This window comes from Phaseolus vulgaris, chromosome 11, assembly GCF_000499845.2.
Source record: "Phaseolus vulgaris cultivar G19833 chromosome 11, P. vulgaris v2.0, whole genome shotgun sequence".
In the NCBI taxonomy this organism is placed as follows: Eukaryota; Viridiplantae; Streptophyta; class Magnoliopsida; order Fabales; family Fabaceae; genus Phaseolus; species Phaseolus vulgaris.
The window spans coordinates 14,594,834-14,610,842 of record NC_023749.2 but is presented as its reverse complement, the minus strand read 5'-3'; the positions used below and the strand labels follow the sequence as shown (position 1 = coordinate 14,610,842).

Sequence of the window (16,009 nt, the reverse complement as noted above, 5' to 3'; positions counted from 1 at the left end):
AAATTATTTGAGGGTCTATACCCGGCATGTTGGCCGCCGACCATGCGAACAGGTCTATGTTTTTAAATAGAACAGTTGTGGTGATGTTCTTCTCCTCATCTCCTAAGGTCGATCTTAATTGCGTATTTTGCCCTTCCCGTCCTACCTGATATGGAACCACCTCTTCCTTCGACTCCACCTGAGGTTCGTCGTTTAATCTTGGGTCCAAGTCATCACCTAGGAACATATGATGAACCTCGGCCCTCTGGGCAGGTCTCGACAGTGGAAGAATCTTCAAACTTGCAGCGTAATATTCTCTTGCAGTTTTCTGGTCAGCGTGTAGGGTGACCACCTCTCGGCCTCGACTTGGATTGTCGGTTGGGAACTTCATGGCCAAGTGAGGGGTCGAGACTGTGGCCCCCAACTTATTGAGGGAGGATCGTCCGATTAAGATATTATAAGATGTTTCGGCATCGACTAATAAGTACCTAATCTTGATTATCCAACAGTCTCGGTTTCCTTCTCCGAATTTGGTGTCTAAGTCGATGTATCCTCTAGTGTTGACCTTCTGTCCTGCAAAACCAATAACTTGCTCATCATATTGGACAATGTCGTCATCTGATATGCCCATTTTCCTGAAGGTTTTCCAATACAAGATATCCACCGAGCTTCCTTGGTCTATTAGAGTTTTCATGATGACAAAGTTGGCTACTTCAATAGTGACCACCATGGGGTCGTCGTGTCTTGGGTTTATATTTCTGAAGTCTGCATTTGTGAAAAGCATGGGCGGTAGGTCTCACTTATTACTCCTGTTGATTGAGTATACAGAGATGACTGCTCGGAGGTGCATTTTTTGGGAGGACGATGTCGTACCTCCCCATGCGAAACCCCCGACAATTGTGTTTATTACCCCCATATGGGCATGGCTCCTCGACGGTCTCTTCTTTCTCGGTCTTCTCGGTCCCGTTGTTCGTTCCTTGTGGTGTTCCTACGTACTTCTTTCTTCTTTCCGACATTTGTCCCGATTTTTCCATCTTCATGACTTGTTTGGACGAAACATCGCAAATGGCCCGCTTGTATGAGTTCTTCGATCTTTTCTTTCAGGGTCCAGCAATCTTCCGTAGTGTGCCCAAAATTGCGATGGTACCGACAATGCTTGGTCTGATCCGCACTCTGCGAGGTGGGGGTTCTGCTCGGTGCTCTAAGAAGATCGACATTGAGTGCTTCTTCCATGACTCTTGATCTTTCGGCTGTCAGGGGAGTGTAACAGGTAAAACGTGGTTCTTTGGGAAAGTCTCTAGGCTTCCCGAATTGCGTCGGTTTGTTCCTATCTCTCCTCCTTTCGGGTTCATCAGGTGTCCGAGATTTGTTTCAGAATTCTTTCTGTCGCAGCCGGCTGCATGCATAAACTATCTGAAAACAATCTCGGCTTTAGTGCGGTTACCATTTGGTGCATCGCCACTTCGGGACTTAGGTTCCGTATGTCCAAAGCCGTCTTGCTAAATCTGTCCATAAAGGCTCTCAAGGACTCCGACTTTTCTTGTCGAATGTTCACTAAGGCGATCGAAGTGAGGTGGTGTGGTCAGGTGGTAGTGAACTGAGCTCCGAACTTAGTTGCAAGTGTGTCAAAACAATCTATGGACTGAGCCGGTAGTCGGGTGAACCAGCTTAAGGCAGCTCCCTTAAGAGAGGTGGGAAATATTCGACACCATAGCGCGTCTTCTGCTGTGTGCAAGCCAACCTGGGTCAGGTACGCGTTCACATGTTCATCTAGGTTCGTGGTTCCATCATATTTATCCAACGTTGGATTGTTCCAAGTTCCCGGAAAAGGAACTTCAAGGATGGTTTCGACAAAGGGGTTTCTTCGGGGAGCCGTTCCTAATGCGTTAGTTGAGGTCGGCCTGATATTTTCTTGATATGAACTCCCAACCTCATGTACATCCGTGTTCGCGTTATCACCCGGGGGGATGTCACCCACTGCTTCCGGGATGTCTAACTTCTCAGCGAGCCTTTGTTTCATTCGGGCATTCTCCTTTCTCAAAGCTTCCATCTCTTCTTCACTCCTTCGCTTTATTCCTCTAATCTTTTCTTTGCTTTTCTTTTTTAACAATTCCATCTCCTTCTGTATCTTAAAGATTAGTGTCATAGGATCTGGGTGACTAGTTTCCTCTTGCGCATTCTTGTCGTTGCCCGTCATGTTTCTCGTAGTTACCATGTGGATATTTCGCGGGTTTCCTTTTGGCCCCACGGTGGGTGCCAGAATGTTCATACAAAGCTAGAACCTTGCAAAACACTTCTTCTTGTTGCAGTCTTCTCGTCTTTCCGGTCTCTCAGTTGGGCTTTAATTTGAACACGATGGGGGGTGTGCCTGCGAAGACACTTCGACGATCAAGTCAGTTCGAGAGTTAAGTATCAAAGGAATAGGGAGTGAATAGTTACCTCGAGTGTTGTGCCTCTTCCTCTATCTATACTACTATGGATGGGCTCTGACTGTTATGAGCCTACTTTTGAGTCCAGTTGGAGGCCCAATTGCACCATAATCATGTTTTGCACTTAACCTAGTTTATTCTCGTCTAATTACGTATTTGGTTGTTAACCTTGTCGGCTAGTGACTTCTCGGCCATCTGGTAGTACATTAAATAATAAATACATATAAATTTATAATAAAATAAAAAAATATTTGTGTAATAAAAACAATTATAATCAAAAAAAATTATGTATAGGTATAGATAATAATAAAATTAACTTTATACTGTTAAATATTATTAAAATGTATGTCTCGTATTTTAAGGCATATGTTTATTTGAAAATATATGATTTTCACTTAAAATAAGAGAATTACTTATAGAAAACACAGAGACTTTCATACTTTGTTATTTTTATTATTATTATATATTAAATAGTAAATACATATAAATTTATGATAAAATAAAAAATATTTGTGTAAAATTTGTGGATTTGTGAGTGATAATTTGAAGATAATTATGAATTTACCTACTGATATAGGTAATATTTTGAACATAATACTAAATTTACCTAGAGAAATTTAATATATTCTTAATATTTTATGAAATTTATTTTTGAAAATTATATTTTATAAATTTCATGACAACATGTTTTTGGATTTTTATTTTTAGTTTTAACTTGTAAATAACTCGTGTAGCAGCATGAATAGCTTCATCCGTTATACATATTTATTAAATTATATTAACAGTAATTAAATGTTAATATAAAAAAACGTACCGCAACCGTAAGTCTTTCATGTTAAATATATTTTTTTTATCGTCCACACCTTTTTTTAATTTTATATAAAACATTATTGAGATTTGTATAAATATAAACATTAAATAAGATTAAATAAAAATGTTAAAATTTTATTTATTAACATGTTATGAGAGAAATTATTATCAATCATTTCATTGAAACTCTTAAACACTTGAGATGAATCTCGAAGACTTTTATTTTGAAAGTAGTTTCACCGTAATTTTGTTTACAAACTTTACATTATCTCTTATTTTACATTACCTTAAAATTTTGCTTGATATATTTATTAATATTCTTTTTTCAACTTGTTTTTTCATGTAGCAAATTTCTTTTTCTTTTTACTGCATGAATCTTATCTTCCTAGTTAATCATATATATATATATATATATATATATATATATATATATATTGAATATACGGTAATTGACACTCTTACATCCATTAGCAGGATAAATTTAAGTGTCATAACTGCTTCGGGTGTTGTTCATTAATTAAAGTTGGAGTTAATTCTAATAATTGATGCATTAGAGGTTGGCATAGAAACTTGATTTTTGATTAACCAAAAGTTCCCATGTAGTGCACCTAATTAAGTTTCTGTTTAAAGAATAATTAAGGTTGTCATCACCAAAATTGTTACTGAATAATTGCCCGTTCAACATCTTCCCTCGTCGCCAAAATTGTTTCCAACATGTGCATATGTTGGCTCCAACATTCTTCAAACTTTCATTCATTGGTTGTGCAGTCTGTGCTTTTGATATTTTCAATCTTTTTACTTAATACAAGTATTATATATTTAAATATATAAAAATAATTGAACAATTAACTTTAAAATCATCAGCCTAAGGTAACTTATATTTTATTATAGCCAATAATCCAACTTAAATTCTACTTGTCTTTGTTAACAAGTAAGAAAACAGAAATAATTTTAGGTGAAATAGCATAAATATTTTGGATGTTCATCAATCAAAATAGGAGTTTCATTATAACATTCCATGCATTAAAGGTTGGTGAATAACCCCTTTAGACCTTAGGCTTCTCTTTCTTTTAAAGTGCTATGTGTGCAAGCCAAGGTTCAGTAACAGCTCCTAAATACACGATCTACCAATAAGCCAAAACGTCATATTAATAAGTCTAAATGAATGACAGACGTCCTAGTTTAATGGCCTATGTGATTGTTTGATTTAATTGTTTTCAATTTTTAATTTTTAATGTAATGTTGTGTACAAAGATAAAGCTCATTATGACTCTTTCAAACCCTATTTCAGTATTGTTACCTTTAATGAATAGGATATAAGAATTTTGTTACCCTATAATGTTATCTTCCTTAGCTTTTAGGTTTTAGTCTGATTGTGGCAAAAACTTATCATTGGTGTTTTCTTTTGCCCTTACCATGTCTCCCAAATTCCAAACAAAAAATCTAGAGGACACACTGAATTCCATCCAGAAATGTCTCTCGGCAATTAAATTCCAACTGGTTGAAAACTAGAACGGTCAAACCACCATGGAAGCTAGAAACAACTCCATCCAGTCCACCCTCACCATTTTTCCCGAACGAAGAAATCCCTTTTATCCCAACACCCACAACTACAACGCCCTTCCCTACCCATTCACAGACCATTCTTAACCCTAACAAACATCACTAATACCAACAACCATCATTTCCCCATATTAAACCACCTAAGTTGCAATTGGCCTTCTTTTGAGGGCTTAGATCCCTTCAAATGGTTATTTCAAGTCGAACAATACTTCTCATTTTATCATATTCTCATTGATTAACTGATATCTATGGACACTTTTCACATGAAGGGCAAAACACTCAACTTGTTTAAATGGTTGCACCAGAAAAACATTGTCATAGATTGGGTATCCTTCACTCGCATCCTTGAACTCCAAATTTGGGCTTTCAACATACACCAACCATCAAACATCACTCTTCAAACTACAACAGCTCACCACGATAACAGAATATTAATCACATTTTGAAAAACTCTGTAACTGCATGGTGGGTCTCATCCCAGATGTTATTATGAACTGCTTCATCTTAAGGTCTTTACCCAAATATTCGCAAAGAATTGTCCATTCTTAACCCGTACTCAATATCCCAAGTCATCAGCCTCGCCAAAATAATTGAAGATAAACATCCTGATTTCAAAACCAGAGTCCCACGCACTTTCAACCTCACAACTCCAACCCCACCAATAATTCTTTCCAATCATCAACCACAAGAACCAATCCAACCTACCACCCACAGAATCCCCTACCCATTAAACGCCTCACACCAACTCAACTACAAGAGCATCACACTAAGTTTATGTTATATTTGCGATGAAAAGTTTATCCCAGGACACAAATGCTCACATTCTCGGTTCCTATTACTTTTGGATGATCCAGAACCACCCTTGGAACCTTTGGAGGAACCATCCCCCACTATCGAGTTCCCGGTTACCATACATTTTCATTTATCACCACTTACCCTATACGGTAATACATCTCTCCAAACCCTGAAATTCACTGGAATAATTCACAACCTTCCGATAATTATTCTTATTAACTATGACAACTCCCATAATATATTATAACCCCATATTGCTCACCACCTCCACCTACCCATTAAACTTAGTCAATCCCTATCAGTGATGGTTGGCAATGGCACCTTTATCCATTGCCAATGCATATGTCCATCAGTTGACATTTCACTACAAACTTCAACTTTTACCATTCATTTTTTCTTGTTACCCATCGAAAGAGCTAATGTAATGTTGGGTATTGAAGGGTTGTGTACCCTAGGACCTAATAAGACAGATTTCTCCATCCCTAACATCGCCTTCAACCACAAAAACCGACCTATCACTCTACAAGCTACAACTACAACCAAACCCACCCAAACATCCTACCACTAGTTTTGTCAATATCTCTCTACTAAGTTCATTGCTTCCCTTCACCTACTATCAATTGATAGCCCATCATCATCCCCAAGCCCCCATTAGAAAGTAACCAACAAACCCCGTCTTCTTCATTTGTATTCCTTACCTTTTCCCATCAGAGTCATTCTCTTATAACATCACAGATTTTCAAATACCCCATGTGATGGCATTTTCATGTGTTCTTCTTGAATCAAAGTAGAAAATAAGGTGCGGAAGCAATGGGTGAGATGATCAAGACCCTCCTAGGAGTTGTGTTGGCCTTGTAGGTGCATGATGAGTATGGTGTTTGAGTGGTTCGGCCAGCTCAAGGGAGAAGGTGAAAGGATTGAAGTTTAGAGCCTAGATTTCTAGGAGAAGTAAAGCTTGTGCACAAAAATGGCAGCATAACCTTACTCAATTAAACTTGAAAATACAAGGTGTAGGTGATGACTTTTTACGGCAAGTGCACCGCGTTTGTCAGAAGTAATAATTGTCCCTAAGGACGGATATCGATCCCACAAGGAACAGTGAATTATCAAGTACAATAATCGCTAAATATAGAACAAAACAATTAAAAGTGTATTGAGAGTGGTTGTGTTGGCGATGATCAATAAGAAAACAGACAACAAAGAATTAATTGTTTCAATTGGAAAAATAGGGATTAGGTTTCATCTCTCTCACTCTCATGTATTTTGATTAACATGTCAATATTAAGTTTTTTAATTGAAATTGATGCCCGTATAAAAATCATTTATATCGATTCCTCGCATATAAAATCCTTAAGAATGTTCCCTAACTATCGATCCCTCGCATAATTATAAGAACAACTTAGAACGAAGCTCAGACGTTTAATAGCAATTAACATTTCAAGTCTATTCCTAGCACTCAAATATGTTAAGTATTGTTGTTTAGGTCCGAACCCTAAAAATACCTCCCGGTCAGATTTAAGATTCTCAATTTGTCACGGAAAATTAAAAGTAAAACAACAATACCAATAATCAATCAAGAACTGAATATTAATATATAAAATATCACCTCAATACATAAGAGTTTGAGCAGATTACTCCCAATCCCAAAGGGGTAGAATTAGCCACGCATACTTCTATCACCTTCCATTCTCCCAATTGGGTTACAATTCACTCTATGGTGTTTTCCTCTCAATCTCGCACCCTAAGGTTGAGCCTCTAGCCCTCTATTTATCCTAGTTTTCTAGGGTTAGGTCGTTTATTGTGTCGCGCTAATGGGCTAAATGATAAAACATAAAAAAGCCCAATCTTTCTTTGCATCTTTTTCCATTCTGGGACCTTCTATCTTTATCTTTTTGGCTCAAATCATTCATCTTTAATCCAAATCTCCAATCTTCCTTAGAAATCTGCAATTAACACCAAATTTGGGAATAAAATACTCTTATTCAAATAAAGATCATAAAAAATGTAAAAAGGTATAAATTCATAAATTAGGGATTATTTTATATGTAAATTAGCAATAAATCCTCATAAGTGCCTATATTTTAATATGAAATATTACTGAAATTAGACACTTATCACTCTCCCCAACTTAGAATCTTGCTTGTCCTCAAGCAAAGTAAATGAATATATTTGAATTTAAATATCAAACAGCTTAATTCACTAAACAACAGATCAAATTAGAAACTTATGATGCTTCCAAATTCAAATATAGAAAATTATAGACACAATCAATTTCCAGGATCAAATCAAAACAAATAAATGACAATTCATCAAGGAATATTTTCTCATATGCTCACAGGTAAGTGTTTGTTTCTCTCTATTTTCACTGAATCATAACAAATCACAGTTGCTTTTCATTTCATCTTCAAATCACAAACATATTAGAAACATGAATCTTGAGGTCTTTTCCAGGGTTGTAATGAGGCTGGGCTTCCAAAAAATATTGGTTTTTCTTAGATAACAAAATGCACATATTAAAGAAGAAGAACATATCTACAATTCAATTATAGAGAACATATATGTTATCTAATTACCACTTTCTTTCGATGTCACCTTTTCCCTCATTTTCTTTTTGACTTTTCATGATTTTCATGAAATTTTTCTATCTTTCTTTTCTATTTATTTTTCTTCTTCTGTTCCTTTTTTTTTTCTTTTCAATAATAGGAAAAGATTCTTCCTATTTTCAACTTTTTGACTTTCACAATCAGAACCAACCATTCCCTTTTCTATATGTATTGCATCTATGTTCTCCTTCCTTAAACATGCTAAAGGGTAGGAAATTATATCAATAAAGGTTAAGGTGCAATATTAACAAAAAGATTCTTGGCCCAAAGGGGATAAAAAAAAATGGAATTCTAATATAAAGGTTGGCTTTTTGGTCCTGGCTCCTAATTAACACAAACAAATGCCTCAATCATCTTCATGCTCTTTTATGATGCAACAAAAATAAAAATTAAGCAACCACAACTGTCAAATCATCAGTAAAACTCTCAAAACTGTTTCAGGTTCACACACTCACTTGGTTTAAATGGTCTCATTCCTTTTTGTCTTGTCATTATCTGTCATAATCAATCATCCTGTTAACTTTTCATGTATCATATTTTAACTACATTTGAATTGGGATTCAATCATATTTTCTTTTCTAACCTGTGTCTAATTCATCTCACTATTTAATATTTAAACACAAATTCTTTTTTCCACAATTCAAAATTAATATTCTAGTTCTTTTTTATTTGAAAAAAAAAATAAACTAGAAAACAAACAAATTAAAACTGAAATTTAGTCAAGAAAGATAATTCAAGACTTAAAATTACCAAACTAATAAGAAATTTATTCAAAATAAGCAATATAAACAAACTAAACAAATAAGAAAATAAACAGAAAACAAAATAACCGAAAAATAAAATAGATAAAATAAGACAAAATTCAAATAACTGAAAAGAAAAGAGAATTAGAAAGATAAAACCATATTTTTGCTCAATCCTCTCTTCTTAAGAAATCATCCAGCTTTTTGTTAAAATTTTTATCTATAGTCTTACTTCATTTGCTGGATCTGCCCCCTGAATAATAGAACCTGTCCCCAGGTCAAAAATACATAACCTACAAAATGATTAGGAGGCATATAGGATTTTTTTTATTATTCTTATTTACTTTTATTTTTTATTTTTTATTTTAAATAAAATCAGCAAAGGTAATAAAACAACATAAAACTAAAATGTGGACTGGGTTGCCTCCCAGTAAGCGCTCGTTTAACGTCATCTAGCTTGACGCCTGTTTATTTCAAGATGGACAACTCTCTTTGTTGCATCATGTTGTATGCATTCTTCCTCGTTACAAGAACATTTTCAACCACACGATAAGGATCTTTGATGGATCTTTTTGCCAACTGCATCTTGGTGGGTTGAACCTCCAAATCGCCTAAATACAATGCAGCCTTGTCCACAGATAAAACACCTATAGACACGGGAAGATTAAAACCTCCTAAGTTCTTAGAATTTTGAAGCAAGTCCCTTTGAGTCATGATACTGCATCTAGCCTCCAACTCTCCATTTCTCTCTTCAATATAGCTCCTATTCTTCAGAAATCTCTCAAATGTTGAATCTTGCTTCAGATTTCCTGCAAAATAATTCCTAGGGAGCAATTTGTCAAAGAATTTTCTGTCCTTCTCTGTTTTTGAAGGAGGATGAGGATATGATAAATCTTTTTCAAGAACACTTCTCTCCTTATTTTTAATTTTTTCTTCCTCACTTCTTTTCATTTCTCTCTCTAACTCCTCAGTCTCATCTTCTTTTTCAGCTATTACCTTATTGCAATGCTCTTTTGGGTTGGTTTGGTTGTCAACTAAAAACTGACCACTTTGTATTTCTTCAAATTGTTTAGCCACTTTTCCCATTTGGATCTCTATATTCCTGATCGTTGTCATGCTATTTTCTTCCATTATCACAAGTTTTGTTAGGGCTTCTTCAACTTTACTCATTCTTTCAAGCATGGATGAATCCTCAACTTCAGATGAATTGTTCAGATAAGAACAGTGACCATTAGGATGATCACCTCCACAAAAATCACACATGATTGATTGACTCTGGCTTTGAGATGAATGCACAACATATAACTGTTGGGGAAATTTAGCCATTTGTGCGGTTAGTTGCCCAATCTGCTGTGTCAGAATTTTATTTTGAGCCAAGAGTGCATTTTCTAACGACCCTTCCTTCTGAGTATTTTGTATATCATGTTGGGCTTGATAATCAGTTGACACCAATGCAACAATAATCCTTGTCGCTTGTTCTACATCAAGAGCCATCATTGTGCTGCCAGCTGCAGCATCTAGGAGCATCTTTGTGTTAGATCTGAGACCGGTAAAAAATATGCTCAGTTGAGCAATATCTTCAAACCCATGATTTGGGCATTTTCTAAGTAACATTTTAAATCTTTCCCATGTCTCACAGAATGATTCATCTACTCCTTGTCTGAACATAGAAATTTCAGACTTTGCTTTGATGTAGCGAGAAATTGGAAAAAATCTTTGCAGAAATTTTTCCTCTACCTCCTTCCAACTAGTGAGACTCTGATTTGGAAGTGATCTGAGCCAATCCTTAGCCTTTCCTGCCAATGACAAAGAAAACAAACGCATATAAGCATTTTCAAGATCACTTGATTGAAAGCCCATTGTTCCCACCAATTCATAAAATGTAGACAAATGTGAACATGGATCCTCATGATCCATTGCTTTGAATTGATGAGTAATGATGAGAGTGAGAAAATTAGGATTTATTTTCAAGGCCTTAGCGGTAGCAGATATTGCGATACTAGAATAATGCCTTGGTCCTTGGTACATGACATAATCTCCAAGTCTCCTCTTAATAGGTGGTGCTTGTTCTTCTACCATGTTGCTTTCTTCCTAAAACATATTAGTGAAAAAAAAACAGAGTATTTTTTTTTCTTTAAAGAAAAAGTAAAAAAAAAAAAAAAAAAAATCTGCAAAATAAAATAAAAATAAAACAAAAACCAAAATAAAACACTAAAATGACGTTAAGAGAAAAATAACAAAAATATTAAAAAAAATATATACAGGTAAAACCAAAACTAAAAACAGAATAAAAGAAAACACTTAAAAACAAGAAATAACGTACATAAAAATAAAAAATAAATACGAGGAATAAAATAAATAAAAAAAATAAAATAAAGCTAAACAAGAATAAAACTGAAAAGTATAATTGTAAACAACTAACAAAATTTCTAACTAACTTACGTAAAAATAATTAATTAAAACAAATAAATAAAAACTACGTAAACCTAAATAAAACTACCTACAAATAAACTACGTAAACTAAATCTATAAGAAAAAAAAAACGAAATAAAATTTAAGAAAACAAAACAAAATTAAAATCAAAATAAAATAAAATAAAAATAAAAACCAACTAACATAAATAACGTAAAGAAAAAAAATAAAAACAATTTTTTTTTTAAAACACAAAATCTGTAAATTAAAATAAAATAAAATCTATAATGAAATAAAATAAACAAAATCAAAACAAATCAAAACAATTAAAATATTTACAATATTTAGGAAATTATACTCAACAAATCAAACATGTTCCCCGGCAACGGCGCCAAAAACTTGATGACTTTTTACGGCAAGTGCACCGCGTTTGTCAGAAGTAATAATTGTCCCTAAGGACGGATATCGATCCCACAAGGAACAGTGAATTATCAAGTACAATAATCGCTAAATATAGAACAAAACAATTAAAAGTGTATTGAGAGTGGTTGTGTTGGCGATGATCAATAAGAAAACAGACAACAAAGAATTAATTGTTTCAATTGGAAAAATAGGGATTAGGTTTCATCTCTCTCACTCTCATGTATTTTGATTAACATGTCAATATTAAGTTTTTTAATTGAAATTGATGCCCGTATAAAAATCATTTATATCGATTCCTCGCATATAAAATCCTTAAGAATGTTCCCTAACTATCGATCCCTCGCATAATTATAAGAACAACTTAGAACGAAGCTCAGACGTTTAATAGCAATTAACATTTCAAGTCTATTCCTAGCACTCAAATATGTTAAGTATTGTTGTTTAGGTCCGAACCCTAAAAATACCTCCCGGTCAGATTTAAGATTCTCAATTTGTCACGGAAAATTAAAAGTAAAACAACAATACCAATAATCAATCAAGAACTGAATATTAATATATAAAATATCACCTCAATACATAAGAGTTTGAGCAGATTACTCCCAATCCCAAAGGGGTAGAATTAGCCACGCATACTTCTATCACCTTCCATTCTCCCAATTGGGTTACAATTCACTCTATGGTGTTTTCCTCTCAATCTCGCACCCTAAGGTTGAGCCTCTAGCCCTCTATTTATCCTAGTTTTCTAGGGTTAGGTCGTTTATTGTGTCGCGCTAATGGGCTAAATGATAAAACATAAAAAAAGCCCAATCTTTCTTTGCATCTTTTTCCATTCTGGGACCTTCTATCTTTATCTTTTTGGCTCAAATCATTCATCTTTAATCCAAATCTCCAATCTTCCTTAGAAATCTGCAATTAACACCAAATTTGGGAATAAAATACTCTTATTCAAATAAAGATCATAAAAAATGTAAAAAGGTATAAATTCATAAATTAGGGATTATTTTATATGTAAATTAGCAATAAATCCTCATAAGTGCCTATATTTTAATATGAAATATTACTGAAATTAGACACTTATCACTCTCCCCAACTTAGAATCTTGCTTGTCCTCAAGCAAAGTAAATGAATATATTTGAATTTAAATATCAAACAGCTTAATTCACTAAACAACAGATCAAATTAGAAACTTATGATGCTTCCAAATTCAAATATAGAAAATTATAGACACAATCAATTTCCAGGATCAAATCAAAACAAATAAATGACAATTCATCAAGGAATATTTTCTCATATGCTCACAGGTAAGTGTTTGTTTCTCTCTATTTTCACTGAATCATAACAAATCACAGTTGCTTTTCATTTCATCTTCAAATCACAAACATATTAGAAACATGAATCTTGAGGTCTTTTCCAGGGTTGTAATGAGGCTGGGCTTCCAAAAAATATTGGTTTTTCTTAGATAACAAAATGCACATATTAAAGAAGAAGAACATATCTACAATTCAATTATAGAGAACATATATGTTATCTAATTACCACTTTCTTTCGATGTCACCTTTTCCCTCATTTTCTTTTTGACTTTTCATGATTTTCATGAAATTTTTCTATCTTTCTTTTCTATTTATTTTTCTTCTTCTGTTCCTTTTTTTTTTCTTTTCAATAATAGGAAAAGATTCTTCCTATTTTCAACTTTTTGACTTTCACAATCAGAACCAACCATTCCCTTTTCTATATGTATTGCATCTATGTTCTCATTCCTTAAACATGCTAAAGGGTAGGAAATTATATCAATAAAGGTTAAGGTGCAATATTAACAAAAAGATTCTTGGCCCAAAGGGGATAAAAAAAAATGGAATTCTAATATAAAGGTTGGCTTTTTGGTCCTGGCTCCTAATTAACACAAACAAATGCCTCAATCATCTTCATGCTCTTTTATGATGCAACAAAAATAAAAATTAAGCAACCACAACTGTCAAATCATCAGTAAAACTCTCAAAACTGTTTCAGGTTCACACACTCACTTGGTTTAAATGGTCTCATTCCTTTTTGTCTTGTCATTATCTGTCATAATCAATCATCCTGTTAACTTTTCATGTATCATATTTTAACTACATTTGAATTGGGATTCAATCATATTTTCTTTTCTAACCTGTGTCTAATTCATCTCACTATTTAATATTTAAACACAAATTCTTTTTTCCACAATTCAAAATTAATATTCTAGTTCTTTTTTATTTGAAAAAAAAAATAAACTAGAAAACAAACAAATTAAAACTGAAATTTAGTCAAGAAAGATAATTCAAGACTTAAAATTACCAAACTAATAAGAAATTTATTCAAAATAAGCAATATAAACAAACTAAACAAATAAGAAAATAAACAGAAAACAAAATAACCGAAAAATAAAATAGATAAAATAAGACAAAATTCAAATAACTGAAAAGAAAAGAGAATTAGAAAGATAAAACCATATTTTTGCTCAATCCTCTCTTCTTAAGAAATCATCCAGCTTTTTGTTAAAATTTTTATCTATAGTCTTACTTCATTTGCTGGATCTGCCCCCTGAATAATAGAACCTGTCCCCAGGTCAAAAATACATAACCTACAAAATGATTAGGAGGCATATAGGATTTTTTTTTATTATTCTTATTTACTTTTATTTTTTATTTTTTATTTTAAATAAAATCAGCAAAGGTAATAAAACAACATAAAACTAAAATGTGGACTGGGTTGCCTCCCAGTAAGCGCTCGTTTAACGTCATCTAGCTTGACGCCTGTTTATTTCAAGATGGACAACTCTCTTTGTTGCATCATGTTGTATGCATTCTTCCTCGTTACAAGAACATCTTCAACCACACGATAAGGATCTTTGATGGATCTTTTTGCCAACTGCATCTTGGTGGGTTGAACCTCCAAATCGCCTAAATACAATGCAGCCTTGTCCACAGATAAAACACCTATAGACACGGGAAGATTAAAACCTCCTAAGTTCTTAGAATTTTGAAGCAAGTCCCTTTGAGTCATGATACTGCATCTAGCCTCCAACTCTCCATTTCTCTCTTCAATATAGCTCCTATTCTTCAGAAATCTCTCAAATGTTGAATCTTGCTTCAGATTTCCTGCAAAATAATTCCTAGGGAGCAATTTGTCAAAGAATTTTCTGTCCTTCTCTGTTTTTGAAGGAGGATGAGGATATGATAAATCTTTTTCAAGAACACTTCTCTCCTTATTTTTAATTTTTTCTTCCTCACTTCTTTTCATTTCTCTCTCTAACTCCTCAGTCTCATCTTCTTTTTCAGCTATTACCTTATTGCAATGCTCTTTTGGGTTGGTTTGGTTGTCAACTAAAAACTGACCACTTTGTATTTCTTCAAATTGTTTAGCCACTTTTCCCATTTGGATCTCTATATTCCTGATCGTTGTCATGCTATTTTCTTCCATTATCACAAGTTTTGTTAGGGCTTCTTCAACTTTACTCATTCTTTCAAGCATGGATGAATCCTCAACTTCAGATGAATTGTTCAGATAAGAACAGTGACCATTAGGATGATCACCTCCACAAAAATCACACATGATTGATTGACTCTGGCTTTGAGATGAATGCACAACATATAACTGTTGGGGAAATTTAGCCATTTGTGCGGTTAGTTGCCCAATCTGCTGTGTCAGAATTTTATTTTGAGCCAAGAGTGCATTTTCTAACGACCCTTCCTTCTGAGTATTTTGTATATCATGTTGGGCTTGATAATCAGTTGACACCAATGCAACAATAATCCTTGTCGCTTGTTCTACATCAAGAGCCATCATTGTGCCGCCAGCTGCAGCATCTAGGAGCATCTTTGTGTTAGATCTGAGACCGGTAAAAAATATGCTCAGTTGAGCAATATCTTCAAACCCATGATTTGGGCATTTTCTAAGTAACATTTTAAATCTTTCCCATGTCTCACAGAATGATTCATCTACTCCTTGTCTGAACATAGAAATTTCAGACTTTGCTTTGATGTAGCGAGAAATTGGAAAAAATCTTTGCAGAAATTTTTCCTCTACCTCCTTCCAACTAGTGAGACTCTGATTTGGAAGTGATCTGAGCCAATCCTTAGCCTTTCCTGCCAATGACAAAGAAAACAAACGCATATAAGCATTTTCAAGATCACTTGATTGAAAGCCCATTGTTCCCACCAATTCATAAAATGTAGACAAATGTGAACATGGATCCTCATGATCCATTGCTTTGAATTGATGAGTAATGATG

General features: G+C 34.0%; 2 pseudogenes; both read left to right on the top strand.

Annotated features, from left to right (window-relative positions):
* Window positions 1-10,504: 10,504 nt before the first annotated feature.
* On the top strand, window positions 10,505-10,610 carry LOC137811492 (small nucleolar RNA R71; annotated as a pseudogene).
* A 5,039-nt stretch (window positions 10,611-15,649) lies between these two features.
* On the top strand, window positions 15,650-15,755 carry LOC137811485 (small nucleolar RNA R71; annotated as a pseudogene).
* Window positions 15,756-16,009: the final 254 nt, after the last annotated feature.